Here is a 13267-nt window from a genome sequence, read left to right on the forward strand (position 1 = left end):
ATGAGAGGAAACGGAGTATAGTAGAAGATCACATAAATCGCTTTCCACGAATGGAGTCTCACTATTGTAGAAAATATTCAACAAAGGAGTATCTGCATTCTGATTTAACTGTAAAGAAGATGTATGAGATGTACAAGGAAGAGATTGACACAACATGTCAAGCATCTTTGCAAACATACACAAATGTTTTCAAGGGTATTAATCTTGCATTTCATCAACCCAAAAAAGATCAGTGTGGATTACGCATTACGTACAATGCGGGATCTGATGAAGATAAAATGAAGCTAGAAGATAAATTTAAGCAGCACGTTGCAGAGAAAAGTAAAGTGAGATAATTGAAAGCAATAAGTAAGACTACAGCGACCTGTTCTGCTGTTTTTGATCTGCAACAAGTTATTCACTTGCCTATGTCGAACCACTCATCCGTGGTTGACAGTCGTCTGGCTAAATACAACTTCACTGTCTATGAACTGAACACGAAAAATTGTCATTGTTTCTTGTGGCATGAAGGAATCAGCAAGCGTGGATCATGTGAAATAGCAACATGTCTTTACCAGTATCTAATGAAAGTGGACCAAGAAAATAAGAATACAGTTCACTTATATGCTGACAGTTGTGTTGGCCAAAACAAGAATAGGATTGTGGTAACTGCGCTTATGCATGTAATGCTAAAAGCAGAGAATATAAAATAAATTGTGCTCAGATTTTTTGAGCCTCATCATGGGCAAAACGAGGGAGAGACTGCGCACAGTGCAATCTCCAGATCGTTACGGAGAGTTGGAGAGATATTTGTCCCTTCTCAGCTTGTACCCATCATAAAACTAGCCCGAAGAAACCATCCTTACATCGTGCACACAATGCAGATGGAAGATTTTCTAAATTATAAGGCAATTGCTGAAGATCTGAGGCTTTTCCAGCTTAAGAAGACCGATGATGGTATAAGTTCAGTTGGAAAGATATTCGTGAACTACGATTGCAGAGCAACAAGCCAGATACTATCTACATAAAAACAAGTTTACTGCAAGAGAATCCCGCAAAAATCGTACTAAAGAGACGTAATACTAAAGATATAGCTGCGAGAATGTCACCTCCATTGAACAAAGAATCTGTGAAAATAGCGCAAGAGAAATATGCAGATTTACTGTCAATGTGTGAAGGTCCTTTTCCCGTTGTTCTAGACAGTGACTGCAAAAACTTTTACGCAAATTTGAATCACTGAATCTGTTCTCCACTCTATTCCACAAAAATGTTTTATTGATGTTTATTTAATGTAGCCAAATTATAGCTACATATACGCATGCATAGCTTTTTAATTGTACTTGTAGTGAAGAGTTTTGTAATTTGTACACGTACTTAAAGCATGTAAATCTAAAGAACTTCAAAATAGAAATAACCATTCACTTTGAAAAAAAAAGCGTCATGAACAATAAAATCATAAATATTATATAGTTTTGCTCACATTTTGACTAAAAAAGAAGATTTCTCAAATCATGAAGCTGTAACTTGATACTAATTTGCATGGCGTATCTCAAATATATTTCTGTGTGAGTAATTATTTTGATCTGACATACCGACGTATGTCAAGAAATTATGAAATTTCAAGCACGTAACGCAACACATGTAACATTCAACCACACTATTTTACAGCAGAAACATAATACAATTTAATGACAAAACAAAATTTGTTATGGGGTAAATAGTTTTCTCACAAACATCTACGAAAGTGTGTGCGAAAACGTTTTTTGCTTCTCCTGAAAAGTTGGAAAAAATGAGATAGGTCGTTATGTCATTGGACCGACGATATGTATGCTCCAATAACTTCTGTCGAAGTAGAAAGATCATTTTCTATTACGAAAAACATTCTCTCTGACAGACGACTATTAATGAATGTTTAGAACTTAAAAAGCACCTTGTAGTTATGTGCAATCAAGACGGAGAAAATTGAAATGCTCTTCCCAATTTAGATTTTAACATTTTGCCAGAAATTATAGATAAAGTAAGCGACTTCTAAATGTGCCTTTTTTCGGTTTATTTTGCCTTTTTTTCATTTTTAGTGCCTATTTACCACATTATAAATGCCTTTTTGCCTGCCTATTTTAACGAAAATAAATGCCTGAACTTCCGGGCTCTAATTATAACTTCTAATTGCCATACTGCATCAGGACACTACTCTTCCAATTAAAATATGAATTGACTGTTTTAGTTTATTTCTAAGGTTTTCGGGAAAAGGCACATAAGTCACAACCGCGATTTTCAGTTACTTTCATCTAAGTCACACTGAATCAATTAAAAAACACAAGTATAATTTTATATTGGGCATGTGTAAAGATCCTAAACAATGATGATCCAACATCTGTATATTATGTGAGAGTTTTCGGAAGACACGCGAATGACAAGTTATACACGTAGTACGTTTTGGATTACATTTACAAACTGACGAGGATAAATCTTTTCGTAAGTCAGTTATCCCTTTTCTGTCACCTCCCGCCGAAGATCTCGCGTCTTGACCCACACCCAGTAAACATTCAGGGATACCCAGAGGAGAGTATTATGACACGTCCTACGTCAGAGGAATATATACAAGTCTTAAGAAAGTGGGTGTGTGCAATACTTACTGCCATGTTTAGTTGTATTGACATTGTAATACATTATATTTTAGTCGTCGCCTCAAGTCAATCGCGACAAAGATATTTGTACGATCATTAGATTCAACGTGGATGAAAGAACAAAATACAATGGAGCACCAATGCTTTGACGGGGATTCGAACCATCCGAACGAGATCGTGAGTGCAATGCGAAAAATATTACTGACAATCATTCCTTTGTCGATTTCCGTGCCTGAGCGGTCAGTGTAAGCGCTATGAAGCCAGAGATTCCAGCTTCGAACCCTAGTTACGCATGGATGTATATATCACTGTGCTTTTATAAGTTCATCAGTCATCCTCATCGTCGCGATTAACACAAGTGGTAGAGAAGCGACGAGAAATAACCAAAAATAGACATTTAAATCCTTCGAATAATTAAAACTGGATTTTCCTTCTTCTTCCTACCAGTTAACAATAAATTTGGACAGCCGCTCACACTACGTTGTAATCTATTCTTATATTGCTGAATATAGTCATGAACAGCTTTTAAGAAGAATTTGTTAGGCACGTTGTATCGGCATGGAGGGAAATGTTATCCTTTGCACAGGAATGACAAAATATACATAATTCAACACACAAATCCCAGTCTTTCTCCCCGCTTAGTGGTTCACATCGCACTTTAAACTGTAGCTCCAGTCCCGATTAGTCTACCTGTGTGTGCATACAGTGGACTTAAAAACTCCACTTCCTATTAGTTCAACTCTAGATCTGCCAGAAAAACATTATCCAATCTTGCCTAGATATCTTCAGACGTATTCTAATGGAAGAGGTGAATCGGATTGCATCCTCAAAACGTTCTGGGAGAGATACCGGGTGGCCAGAATTAAAGTTACCTAACTCAGAGCCTTCTGTAGCCTGTTTGACGCATCGTAGAACTCTGAAATTTGGTGAATCCACTATGCAGACCATGGGGAAGAGGATGGCGATAAAAAATAGTTCAATTTTCCGCCACCAGGTTGAAATGTGGCGCTGTACTTCCGTGATGGGTTGTAATAATGACGTAAACTGCTCCAATTGGTTATGGATTTGCCTTAACCTTGCAATAAACGAGAGATTATTTTCTCGCAACTTCCAGCCACTAACAAATGTCTTTTTAATTAATAACTCAGCTAAATCATTTAACGTGATTATTTGTACAACCCATCGTGGAAGTACAGCGCCACATTTCAACCTGGTGGCGGAAAATTGAACTATTTTCTTTTTATCGCCATCCTCTTCCCCACGGTCTGCATAGTGGATTCACCAAATTTCAGAGTTCTACGATGCCTCAAACAGGCTACAGAGGGCTCTGAGTTGGGTAACTTTAATTCTGGCCACCCGGTACAAGAACGAACAAAATGGTGATAATAAGTCATTAACTTCGCGGTACATACGTATAATGAATTACGGTATCTCATATTCACATCATGTGGGAAATGTAGTTCATTTACCTCTACTTGTCAACATGTTGTGGTACTTAAATATAAAAAGTCGAGACCTGGTAGTTTACAAATCATTATGCTAATTCCACCGAAGACGTAATTAGCAAATTGAGCAAACGTTAATTTTAATGGAGGAACAAAGTTTGGGAATAAATACAGGTTAGAGTTGGTGAAAAAAATAATGCGAAAGAAATCACCACTAACGTCACAAACTTCATTTAAATCAGAGAACTAGCTAACTGAAGTGATATAAAACGGGCGATATGGATTAATCTATGGAAATAGAAGGCGGCGATGAAACTGGTTCTACATGTTTACGTGGAATCCGAACCATAACCTTCGGAGGAATAAGATATCTGCGAGTCCCTTCATCAGTTTATTAATCTCGTTCCCATCGTTGCAATTAACCCACAAGTAAAAAAACGACCGTAAATAACCAAAAATCAATAAATCAATCCTCTCCTTCTTGTGTAAAAAAACTGGTAGATTAACTACAACAATTAAAATTAAAATTTCACGTACGAGCAAAACTCAACATATCTTGAAAGTTCCCTTATTACTCGCTGAACCTATGCTTCCAAGTCCATCGATCGGCGTGTAATTAACAAGCCTAACTGGATGGTTGGGCCGAATGCCTAACATACTCTTAGATCTCCGTCCGGGTCCGGAAAAAAAAATTCCCGAGTTCCAAATCCCCGGAGTTTCTCCACAGATCCTCCCATCTCGACCTCGAGACCGAGTTCAGGAACAACCAAGATCCAATGAAACTGTCTTCAAGGCTCAGATACAGACAAATGACCCAATACCAAATCTGTAGCTGCGTGCGTTTGGCCATCCCCATCCTACTGGGCAAGCTAAAACGAAATTGAACCTCTGAATGTACAGAACACTGTTTCCGATTTTCTTCCTTGGTTACGTATCTATGCAAATATGATCCCAATATTCAGGGACCACTCAAAACAACGACGGTTGTCGAAATTCCTACAGACACATGTTTAAATAAATGATTATCAAAGAGAAATCTTGAATATTAAGTTAAACCACATGGAACCCTTTTGTACCAGGTGGTATATGTTGCATACGCTTGCGTTTAATTGGTTTGAAATGAAAGCAAGCTTGCAGCATCGTTATTTTACCAGGGTGTGTATCAAAATAACAAATCCAAAATTCTTGACTTTTTCTTTAGTTTTTCTAAATCTTTATTTAATGAACCCCTACTTAGGTAAAGTTGGAAATTAGCAAGTAAGGAAATAAATATTTATATAATGAAAAGAATTAGACTTGTTTTATCTATTAATGATTCCTGGAATGCATTTGGCAGACTAGCGAGGCTCTGACGTATGGACACGCAGCTAGTATAATTTCATGTGTGGTTCGTGTTGCCGTTCCCATATATTCGTGACTGTCCCTTCAACCACCTTATCTTACAACAATTCATCTTCATCTTCGCGATAAGCCAAAGGGGCAGAAAAGTGAAGTAAAATAAACTAAATCATCATTGCGATAGCAAATATTCTTGACCACAAGTATAATTTCTCGACCTCTTATTGTTGATTTCTTTACCCTTTCTTGACTGGTAGACACCCTGTTTACAGACATTTAGAAAGCTCACACCTTTCATGAAAGCTCGTATGAGAATAATCAAAGATGTCAAAAGGGGTGTAAGGGGGGCTAAAGCGCCCAAAAGTCAACCTCACTTCCACGTAGTAGGCTACATCCTGGACTGCATTTTGCAGATAAACGAGGCTCTGGCGACTGGCCAGTATAATTCTGTGTGTTGTCCTGTTTTTTGTCCTTAGGAGTACTGAGTGCCCGTTTACAGCCTCAGCTTTTAACGGAAGTCAGAATATTTTAAGATTTTAGTTATGCAACGTTAGAGTTGTTATTTGTAACGGTAAGGGGCTGGACCCCGTATAGTGTGACGGGTTCAAAATAGCCTAAGTGCTGACGCACCCAAAATTTTAAAATCAAATTCATATTCAAAGATGTCAAAATGTGTCGAACAAGCCGTCCAACCTTAAAGACTTGTTGCATTTCCGACATCCCAGTAATTACGAGTATAGCGATTACAGATATAACCAGTTGATACAATAGCATAGGAAAACAGTTTACGGTAACATTTCAGAATAAATTAGACGCGTATTGGACTTCTGTACTTTTGTACACCATAGACACGTCAGCACTAGCAGAAGAATAAATCTGGAATCTTTGCATCGCAAATTGTTGACACAGTACTGTTATTTAGAAAGCAGATGTTGTACAGTGTCTCTCAAAAGTTTTAGGACAACGACATTTTAAACTAGGCAACCCAATTTACACAAGGAGTTGGTGGGTTGCGTGTTGAGTTAGGCTGAATTTCAGGGTTGCCATATGCACATTAGATATTTATAAAATACGCGAAAGAAAGAAATCAACGTATTATTGCACAAAACTAGAACAAAAATCAGTATTACATTTGTTGCAAATGGAAACACTTTCTGGAAGAAGGAAAGACGATGTTCTACTATTTCATTGTTGATGAGTCTGAACAAAGGAAAATAGGAGAGAGGAAACGAAAGGGGACAAAGGAGAGTAGAAAAGAGAAAGCGAAAGGAGAAGAAGAAAAGTAAAAAAGGGACAAAATAGAGGACAGAAGTGGGTAGGAGAAGTAATTACGAGAATGGAAAAAGATGCGAGGAGATGAAGAAAGTGGAGCATAGAGGAGAGAAGAGAAGAAGGAAACCGAGGTGATAGAAGAGGAGGAAAGGAGTTTGGAGAGGAGAGGAGGAGACGAGAAGAGGTGAGTGGAGTGGAGAGTAGAGTAAAAGAGAGAAAAAGAGAAGAACGAAAAGATGAGGAGAAGAGTGCAATGGAGTCGGAAATCTAAGACAGGAGAGGAGATAAGAGGAGTGGAGAAGAGTGAGATGGAGATAAGACGCGACAAAAGTAGGGAAGGCGGTATGAGATAAAAGCAGAGGAGGAGGAGGGGAGAGAATAAGGAGAAGGAGAAGAGAAGAACAGAAGGGACTGGAGACGAGAGGAGAGAAGAGGTAGTTGCAGAAAATATCGAACTAACTAATGCATTGATCAAATTATCGAAATGAAACATTCAATAACATTTTATAATGTATTGGAGAATGTATTAGATCGGCGCGAAATTCCTTTTGGCCGAGTTCAGAGCAAGATAAAATCTTCCACGTAAGATCTTTGATTTTACCTGCGATTATACCACTAAAAACATGAATGTAATTTTAATATTTATAAGAATTGTCCAATTCTTCCCCACTTCTCGGTTCGTTGAAATGGAGATTTTGTTATTAAATATTTCTCCTCTCCCATTGTTAATTCCAGACTGAATCATTCCGTTTCACACGGCGTGCACAATGAACACAGGAAAGTTTCTGCCACCGGAGGGGTTTGAACCTACGACCATTAGTTTGACAATCCTTAACGGTAACCACTACCCTACAAGCTTTCGCTCCTAAACGCAGGTGGAATGAGCTGACGAATGTGAAATGTAGATCCAACTCTCCTCCTACATGCCATGTGCAAGAATACTTCTTTGTAACAAAGAAAACGAAAGTAATACGACTCGGCGAAAACATTTAATGTAGAATTGCACATGATGGAAACTTTTCATTCGATATTTGCAGAAGTCACCTTGCATTGAACTAGAGTGGAAAAAGGGGTAAAATTAGTATGTCCTGAATTTCCACAAATATAAATAGTTATTTCATAAATATTTGTCAATATCTTTGAAGCAGTACACAATTATCGTTAGAGTATCATAATTCAAGATCTGATACGTGAAACTATCCCTTTGAACTTGTGTCAATTTTTTTTTTTTGTTAGTAAATTTCAGATGCAGAACAATGTAGCCACTATACACTGCTATTACAAATAATGTCACCATGAACTTGTTTAATAAAAATAAAATAAATAAAAAAAGAGAACACCTCGTAAGGAGAATCGAACCTGGGACCGCTAGCAGTCCAATCGACAACTCTGACCACTACATCACGCCCTTTCCTTCCGTTGAAACTACAATGTTTAAGTATTCTGTCTTTCCAATATTGTAAATGTCCTTGGATATATACTCCGTCCCAGCTAACTGTGGAGCAGGCAAACGAAAACAAGTCTCCGCGGAAGTAGTGACGCGAGACGACTCCACAAATGAACACGTGAGAGGAACGGAATTGCGTGGAGAAGTGGAAAGCGACTGAAGTTACCAGCCTTGCCATCAGCGTCTACTGATTCTCTCTTGCCAATAGATTTCCCTCGCTTCTCTGACGCTATGCGCGGCCTTGCTCCACAGTTAGCTGGGACAGGGTATAAATGTAGTTGAACTTTTACTTTAATTTTTAATTGTTTCTTGTAGTATAGCAGCTATCTTCGAGAATATATTTTCGAAGTGATGAAGAAAAACAATAATATTGGTAGTTTTTGTGAAAATGCGAGTTACTTCTTCTAACTTACTAGTTACTTCTTCTAACTTACTTACACGTATTATGTTGATTAGACATTATTAACGGAAAATATCTAGACGCTTCAAAATTGCGGACGATGTTCTCTTCCTGTGATACTGCAGAAAAAGATATGCTTGTTTTCTGATGAAAGTCTCGTGTCCAGAATAGCCTTATGAAATGTATTTGCTGTTGCGTAAGGTGACACGAAATAATTACAACGTTTGCGAACTGGCAAATGTGCGAAACGTTTTTCAAAGGCAGACAAGCTTGGTACGCGTAGCGTAGCTTGCTCGCGTTCATGAGTCACACTTCACAAGGCCGCTCCTTATCGCAAAACACAGTGCGTCGATGCACAGTGTCTGCACCCAGCAAGTTACAAGTGACCAGAGTCGAATTTTAAAGAGACTCTGAAGAATGATAGATTTCATCAGAGGCGGCTAGGTGGGCACTAGCTCAACATGCAATAAGCAATGATTCCTAGCAAACAAAAAAGCTTATTGAATAAGTATTCGGATAGTAATATGTGCTTTATCGTGTAACATGTAAGATACTAATTGGGATTATAGCGTAGTAGGGCAACCGATCCATGAAAAACAAAATAAAATTGAATGGTTGCTTTATTATAGATAAATATTTAAAAAATATATTTTTCCTCATTCCCTTGTTTTTTCTTATTTTAATAATAATAATAATAATAAGCCATGGCTCAACAGCTCTCGCAGGGCCTTGGCCTTCCTTCCGAATGCCAGTCTCTCCCATCCACAATCCTTCCTAGAGATCTTCAACCAGATGGGGTGACGTGGGGTCAGCACGTCGAACCCTCAACCATTATGCTGACTAGTCACCTGATGTTTACATTTTCGTTCCTGTTCATCGCGGGCGGGACCCTACTTCCGGTTTTGAAAAAGTAACATGGATTACAAAGATGTAAGGGTAATATCTTGCAGAAAAGGTGACAATCATTGCGTGGCTGTTGGTTGCAATATGAGGTCGGGAGCGATTAAATTTTCTCAAGTATCTGTGAATCTTTTTTCGGCAGACACGATACGAAAACTCAGTGGATTCAGACAATATAGAAAAAAAAAGTGGGAACCACAACATGAGATAGAAAAATTAAGAGAGCTGTGTTCTAGTAGATACACAAATCAAAAAATTTATTCTGATATAGTCGGAGTACATTTCAGTTTTTTGTTGTTTTAAGTACGCTTTATTCATAGTAAGGCTACAGAACAATGTAGCCACTATACACTGCTATTACAAATAATGTCACCATGAACTTGTTTAATAAAAAAAAAATTAAAAAAAAGAACACCTCGTAAGGATATTTGAAACTCGGACCGCTTACAAAGCTATAAAGAACTCTAACCAATACACTACGCCCTTGGTTTCTCTTGGAGCAACAATTCTTAATTCTGTCGCCTCAATATTGTAAACGTTATCCTGCAAAAGAAGTTCAATACTCTCATATTGCTCTGTACTTCTATAATTAGTTTATACACATGCATTTGAAATCTTACTCTGAATTTCTTGCTTCGTATTAGTATATCTAAGGTTGTGAATATATTTTATTTGTAATTTTATAACGGTTGCATGAACATCTACGAAATAGTTCCTTATAACTTGGAATCTGTATATTGATACTTTCGAGCTTTCAAATTATTTTAGACCACTAGATTTTGGCAAGGGATTATGTGTGATCCATGTCAAGTCATCATTGCTGAAACAAACGTTTGAAAACTCCGTGAAATTTTCATTCTGAGATAAGTTGCTTTAGTTGCTACATGTATGAGAACTACACTGGCCCACTTATCTCTGGAGCAGGTGATCAAAAACAAGTATCTGAGCAGCGATGAACACATGAGAGGAACGGGATTGCTTGAAGGGAGAAGATCCACTGCAGTTTCCAGCCTTTCCAGCAGTGTGTACTGCTACGCTCTGTTCACTCGATCCCCCCTTCCCCTCTTTTCCCTTCTCTTCCGCTATGCGCGGCTTTCCTCCAGAGATGCTGGGACCGGGCACAGTTAATTGTTTCGCAAAAATAATCTCTATGTGCCACACTATAATTCTTACTCACATGAAAATAAAATAAAAATGTTGTCAATTTGTATTCAGGGGGTAGTTTCACAGTTACAAACTATTTTGGCCTTATGAGAAGTTTAGTGTAAATAGTCATTTTGTTTATAATTTTTTAAATTGAGGTCTATGGTTGAAATCCTCATATTTAGGGCTTGAACTCGTCACCTGAGAGGTTGAAGATCCGTCCTATTCTTTGTGCGTGACCTTCTTTATCTTTTCTATTCATTATTCATCCTCATCCTTGCGATTAGCCAAAAGTAAAATAAGAAAAGTCCTCCTCCGTGATCGTGCGGTCTAAGGCGGTTTGCTTTGGACTCCGACTGCGGGACGGCATGGGTTTAAGTCCGCCTGAGTTCAGTGTCTGGGTTCTCGGCCTATGTATAGGACCGGTGGCAGACCGTCGTTAGGAAATTAGGGAGCTACGAGTGAGTAGCGTAACCCGGTCTCGGAAATCTCCTATTGGGGATGTTCCTGGCTAAACAAAAAATAGTCGAGCAGACAATTCGATTATCGAAGGCGATAAGAGAACTTCCGGTTTGACCAAGTTTCTAATATAAACAAGTGAAATACAGATTGTCTTTGAGCTTACTTTGTTAAAAAGGAGCGGATACAAAATGGATCACTTGAAATGTTTAAGTGGCACAGAGAAATAAAGATACCTCGAAGAAATTGACCAGTTCCCGGAGCCTTTGGATGAAGATTTATGGAACAATAGTAATATTTTCCGAGACAATGTTGATCCTCTACCAACGGTTTTGTTGGTATATACATGTATATTAAACAAGGAAGTTCATTCGCTTATGAGTTAAGTAACACATTTTTTACATTAAAAACGAAGTAAATAATAATAAATTCTTAAAGGTTAAAAGAAGATTAAAGACACCAACGCAAAACAAAGATATTCTACATATCCTAATAGATATAAAGTGCATATTTTATTTCTCATTATTAAAACCACAGATCAGTTTTTACATAAACGTGTATTTTAAGTAGCTTCTAATTTATGTTTGGCCACTTATCATTCTTTACAATTATCATTCTAATTAACCATTAACATATATAGCCATGCCAGTTGTGCCGGACCCTGTGGCCGAGTGGTTGTAGATGCTGAAAGTTGACGAAAAATTTGGATATTGTTCCTCTTGTGATTTTTTTAACAATATAAACATTACAATTTGTGGTCCTAAGTTGTCCCTTTGTGGATTGATCGTAAGCGTATGGGGAATTGTGCAACTGGTTCTTATGGGAATATTTTATTATGTTAGAGCTGTAGCATTGGCAGACGATTTACTTTTGGAGCCATCATATCCATCAGTAAAAGATTTTTATCTGGCTGCTGATAAAAGTTATCAAACGAATGCCTACAACTGTTGGATAGCTGCATGTTTGTATGTATTCACATTACTTTTCTCGGCGCATCAATTTTATGTGAATAATCGTCTTTCCACAAGTATGTAATGTAGGATTAAATGTGTTCTTTCTATCAAAGATATCAATGGCAGGAACTGTATCAATCGTGCATCATGAATGTTTCGAATGTGTAAATAAACATTCTTCAGTATTCCGAACAACATAAAAAAAAAAACATAAGAATTATTTTCAAGAAAGTTTTGTAAATATGAGTGACAGTGATTTAATGTAAATAGAATCTCACTTTCGTTATCTTCTCCATATTATGATTGAAATGTTCATATTCAGTGCTATTTGTTTGTGGGTCAAAACAGATTTCATTTTTATGATTTGTACTTCTGGAAGTACGTAACTATTTTTTTCATTACAAATTTAATACTCAAAGGTAATGTGGTCTGAAAATGAGTTAAATTATAACGGACAGTGCTTCTGTATCAGATCTTTTTTTATATATATTTTCGATTGCAGTTTATTATGTAGAAAATCTCTTTAGATGTAGGGTGTTGGGTGGTGCATCATTTTTGTGTCATGTGAGGTAAGAAATGGTGTTTGTTCTGTAACATTATTACTATCGAAATCTCATTATCAAGAAGCTTTGCTTCTGAAGAATGCTCAAAGTGGTTACATTCCAGTATTTTCTTTCTACAAGAAAAATCTATCAAAAGTATTGTATATGTTAGCTTAATATTTATGAAAATGTATGATAGTTATGTGAATAAAGTATATTAAAGTTTGTTGATAGATTTTAAAAAAAGTGGTTAGCAGATCGCTCTGCGACGCCAAGGGTTCCGCGTTCGAATCCCGCTCGGGCTTGGTTGTTTGTGAATGTCCATTTATCCATTTCATCACTCATCCTCATCTTCGCAAATTAGCCAAGAGGCACAAAACGCGAAGTAAAATAAACTAAATCAATCAATCAATCAATCAAACCATGCCAGTTGATTTTTAATTTCACGAAAACGAAAAAAAAAACAGGCACTTTCACACATGCTACGAATATGCAGGAAGTTTGAGGACTCGGCAGGTTGAAATAAAGCTTACATTATTTATAAACATTCAAATACTTCGAAGCCTCCTGATGGCATACCTGTAACGTCGCTGCCTTGTAATCAAGGTGTCCACTATTCGATACCTGGTGGAGGCACAATATGGCCACTTTAAACTGTAGGTCGAGTCCCGATTAGCCTTACTGTGAATAAAGCGTACTTAAAACAACAAAAAACTGAAATGTACTCCGACTATATCAGAATAAATTTTTTGATTTGTGTAT

At 37.3% G+C, this 13267-nt stretch overlaps 1 protein-coding gene and 1 pseudogene across 2 annotated transcripts in view; one reads left to right on the top strand and one right to left on the bottom strand.

Annotated features, from left to right (window-relative positions):
* Nucleotides 1-13267, bottom strand: part of LOC145983967 (tyrosine-protein kinase transmembrane receptor Ror2-like) — a 607910-nt gene that overhangs the window by 572726 nt on the left and 21917 nt on the right. The gene's annotated exons all lie outside the window — the stretch shown is intronic.
* LOC145984384 (ribonuclease kappa pseudogene) lies at nt 11692-12458 on the top strand (annotated as a pseudogene).

The sequence above is a fragment of the Lepisma saccharinum genome, chromosome 2 (assembly GCF_977018435.1).
Source record: "Lepisma saccharinum chromosome 2, izLepSacc3.1, whole genome shotgun sequence".
NCBI lineage: Eukaryota > Metazoa > Arthropoda > Insecta > Zygentoma > Lepismatidae > Lepisma > Lepisma saccharinum.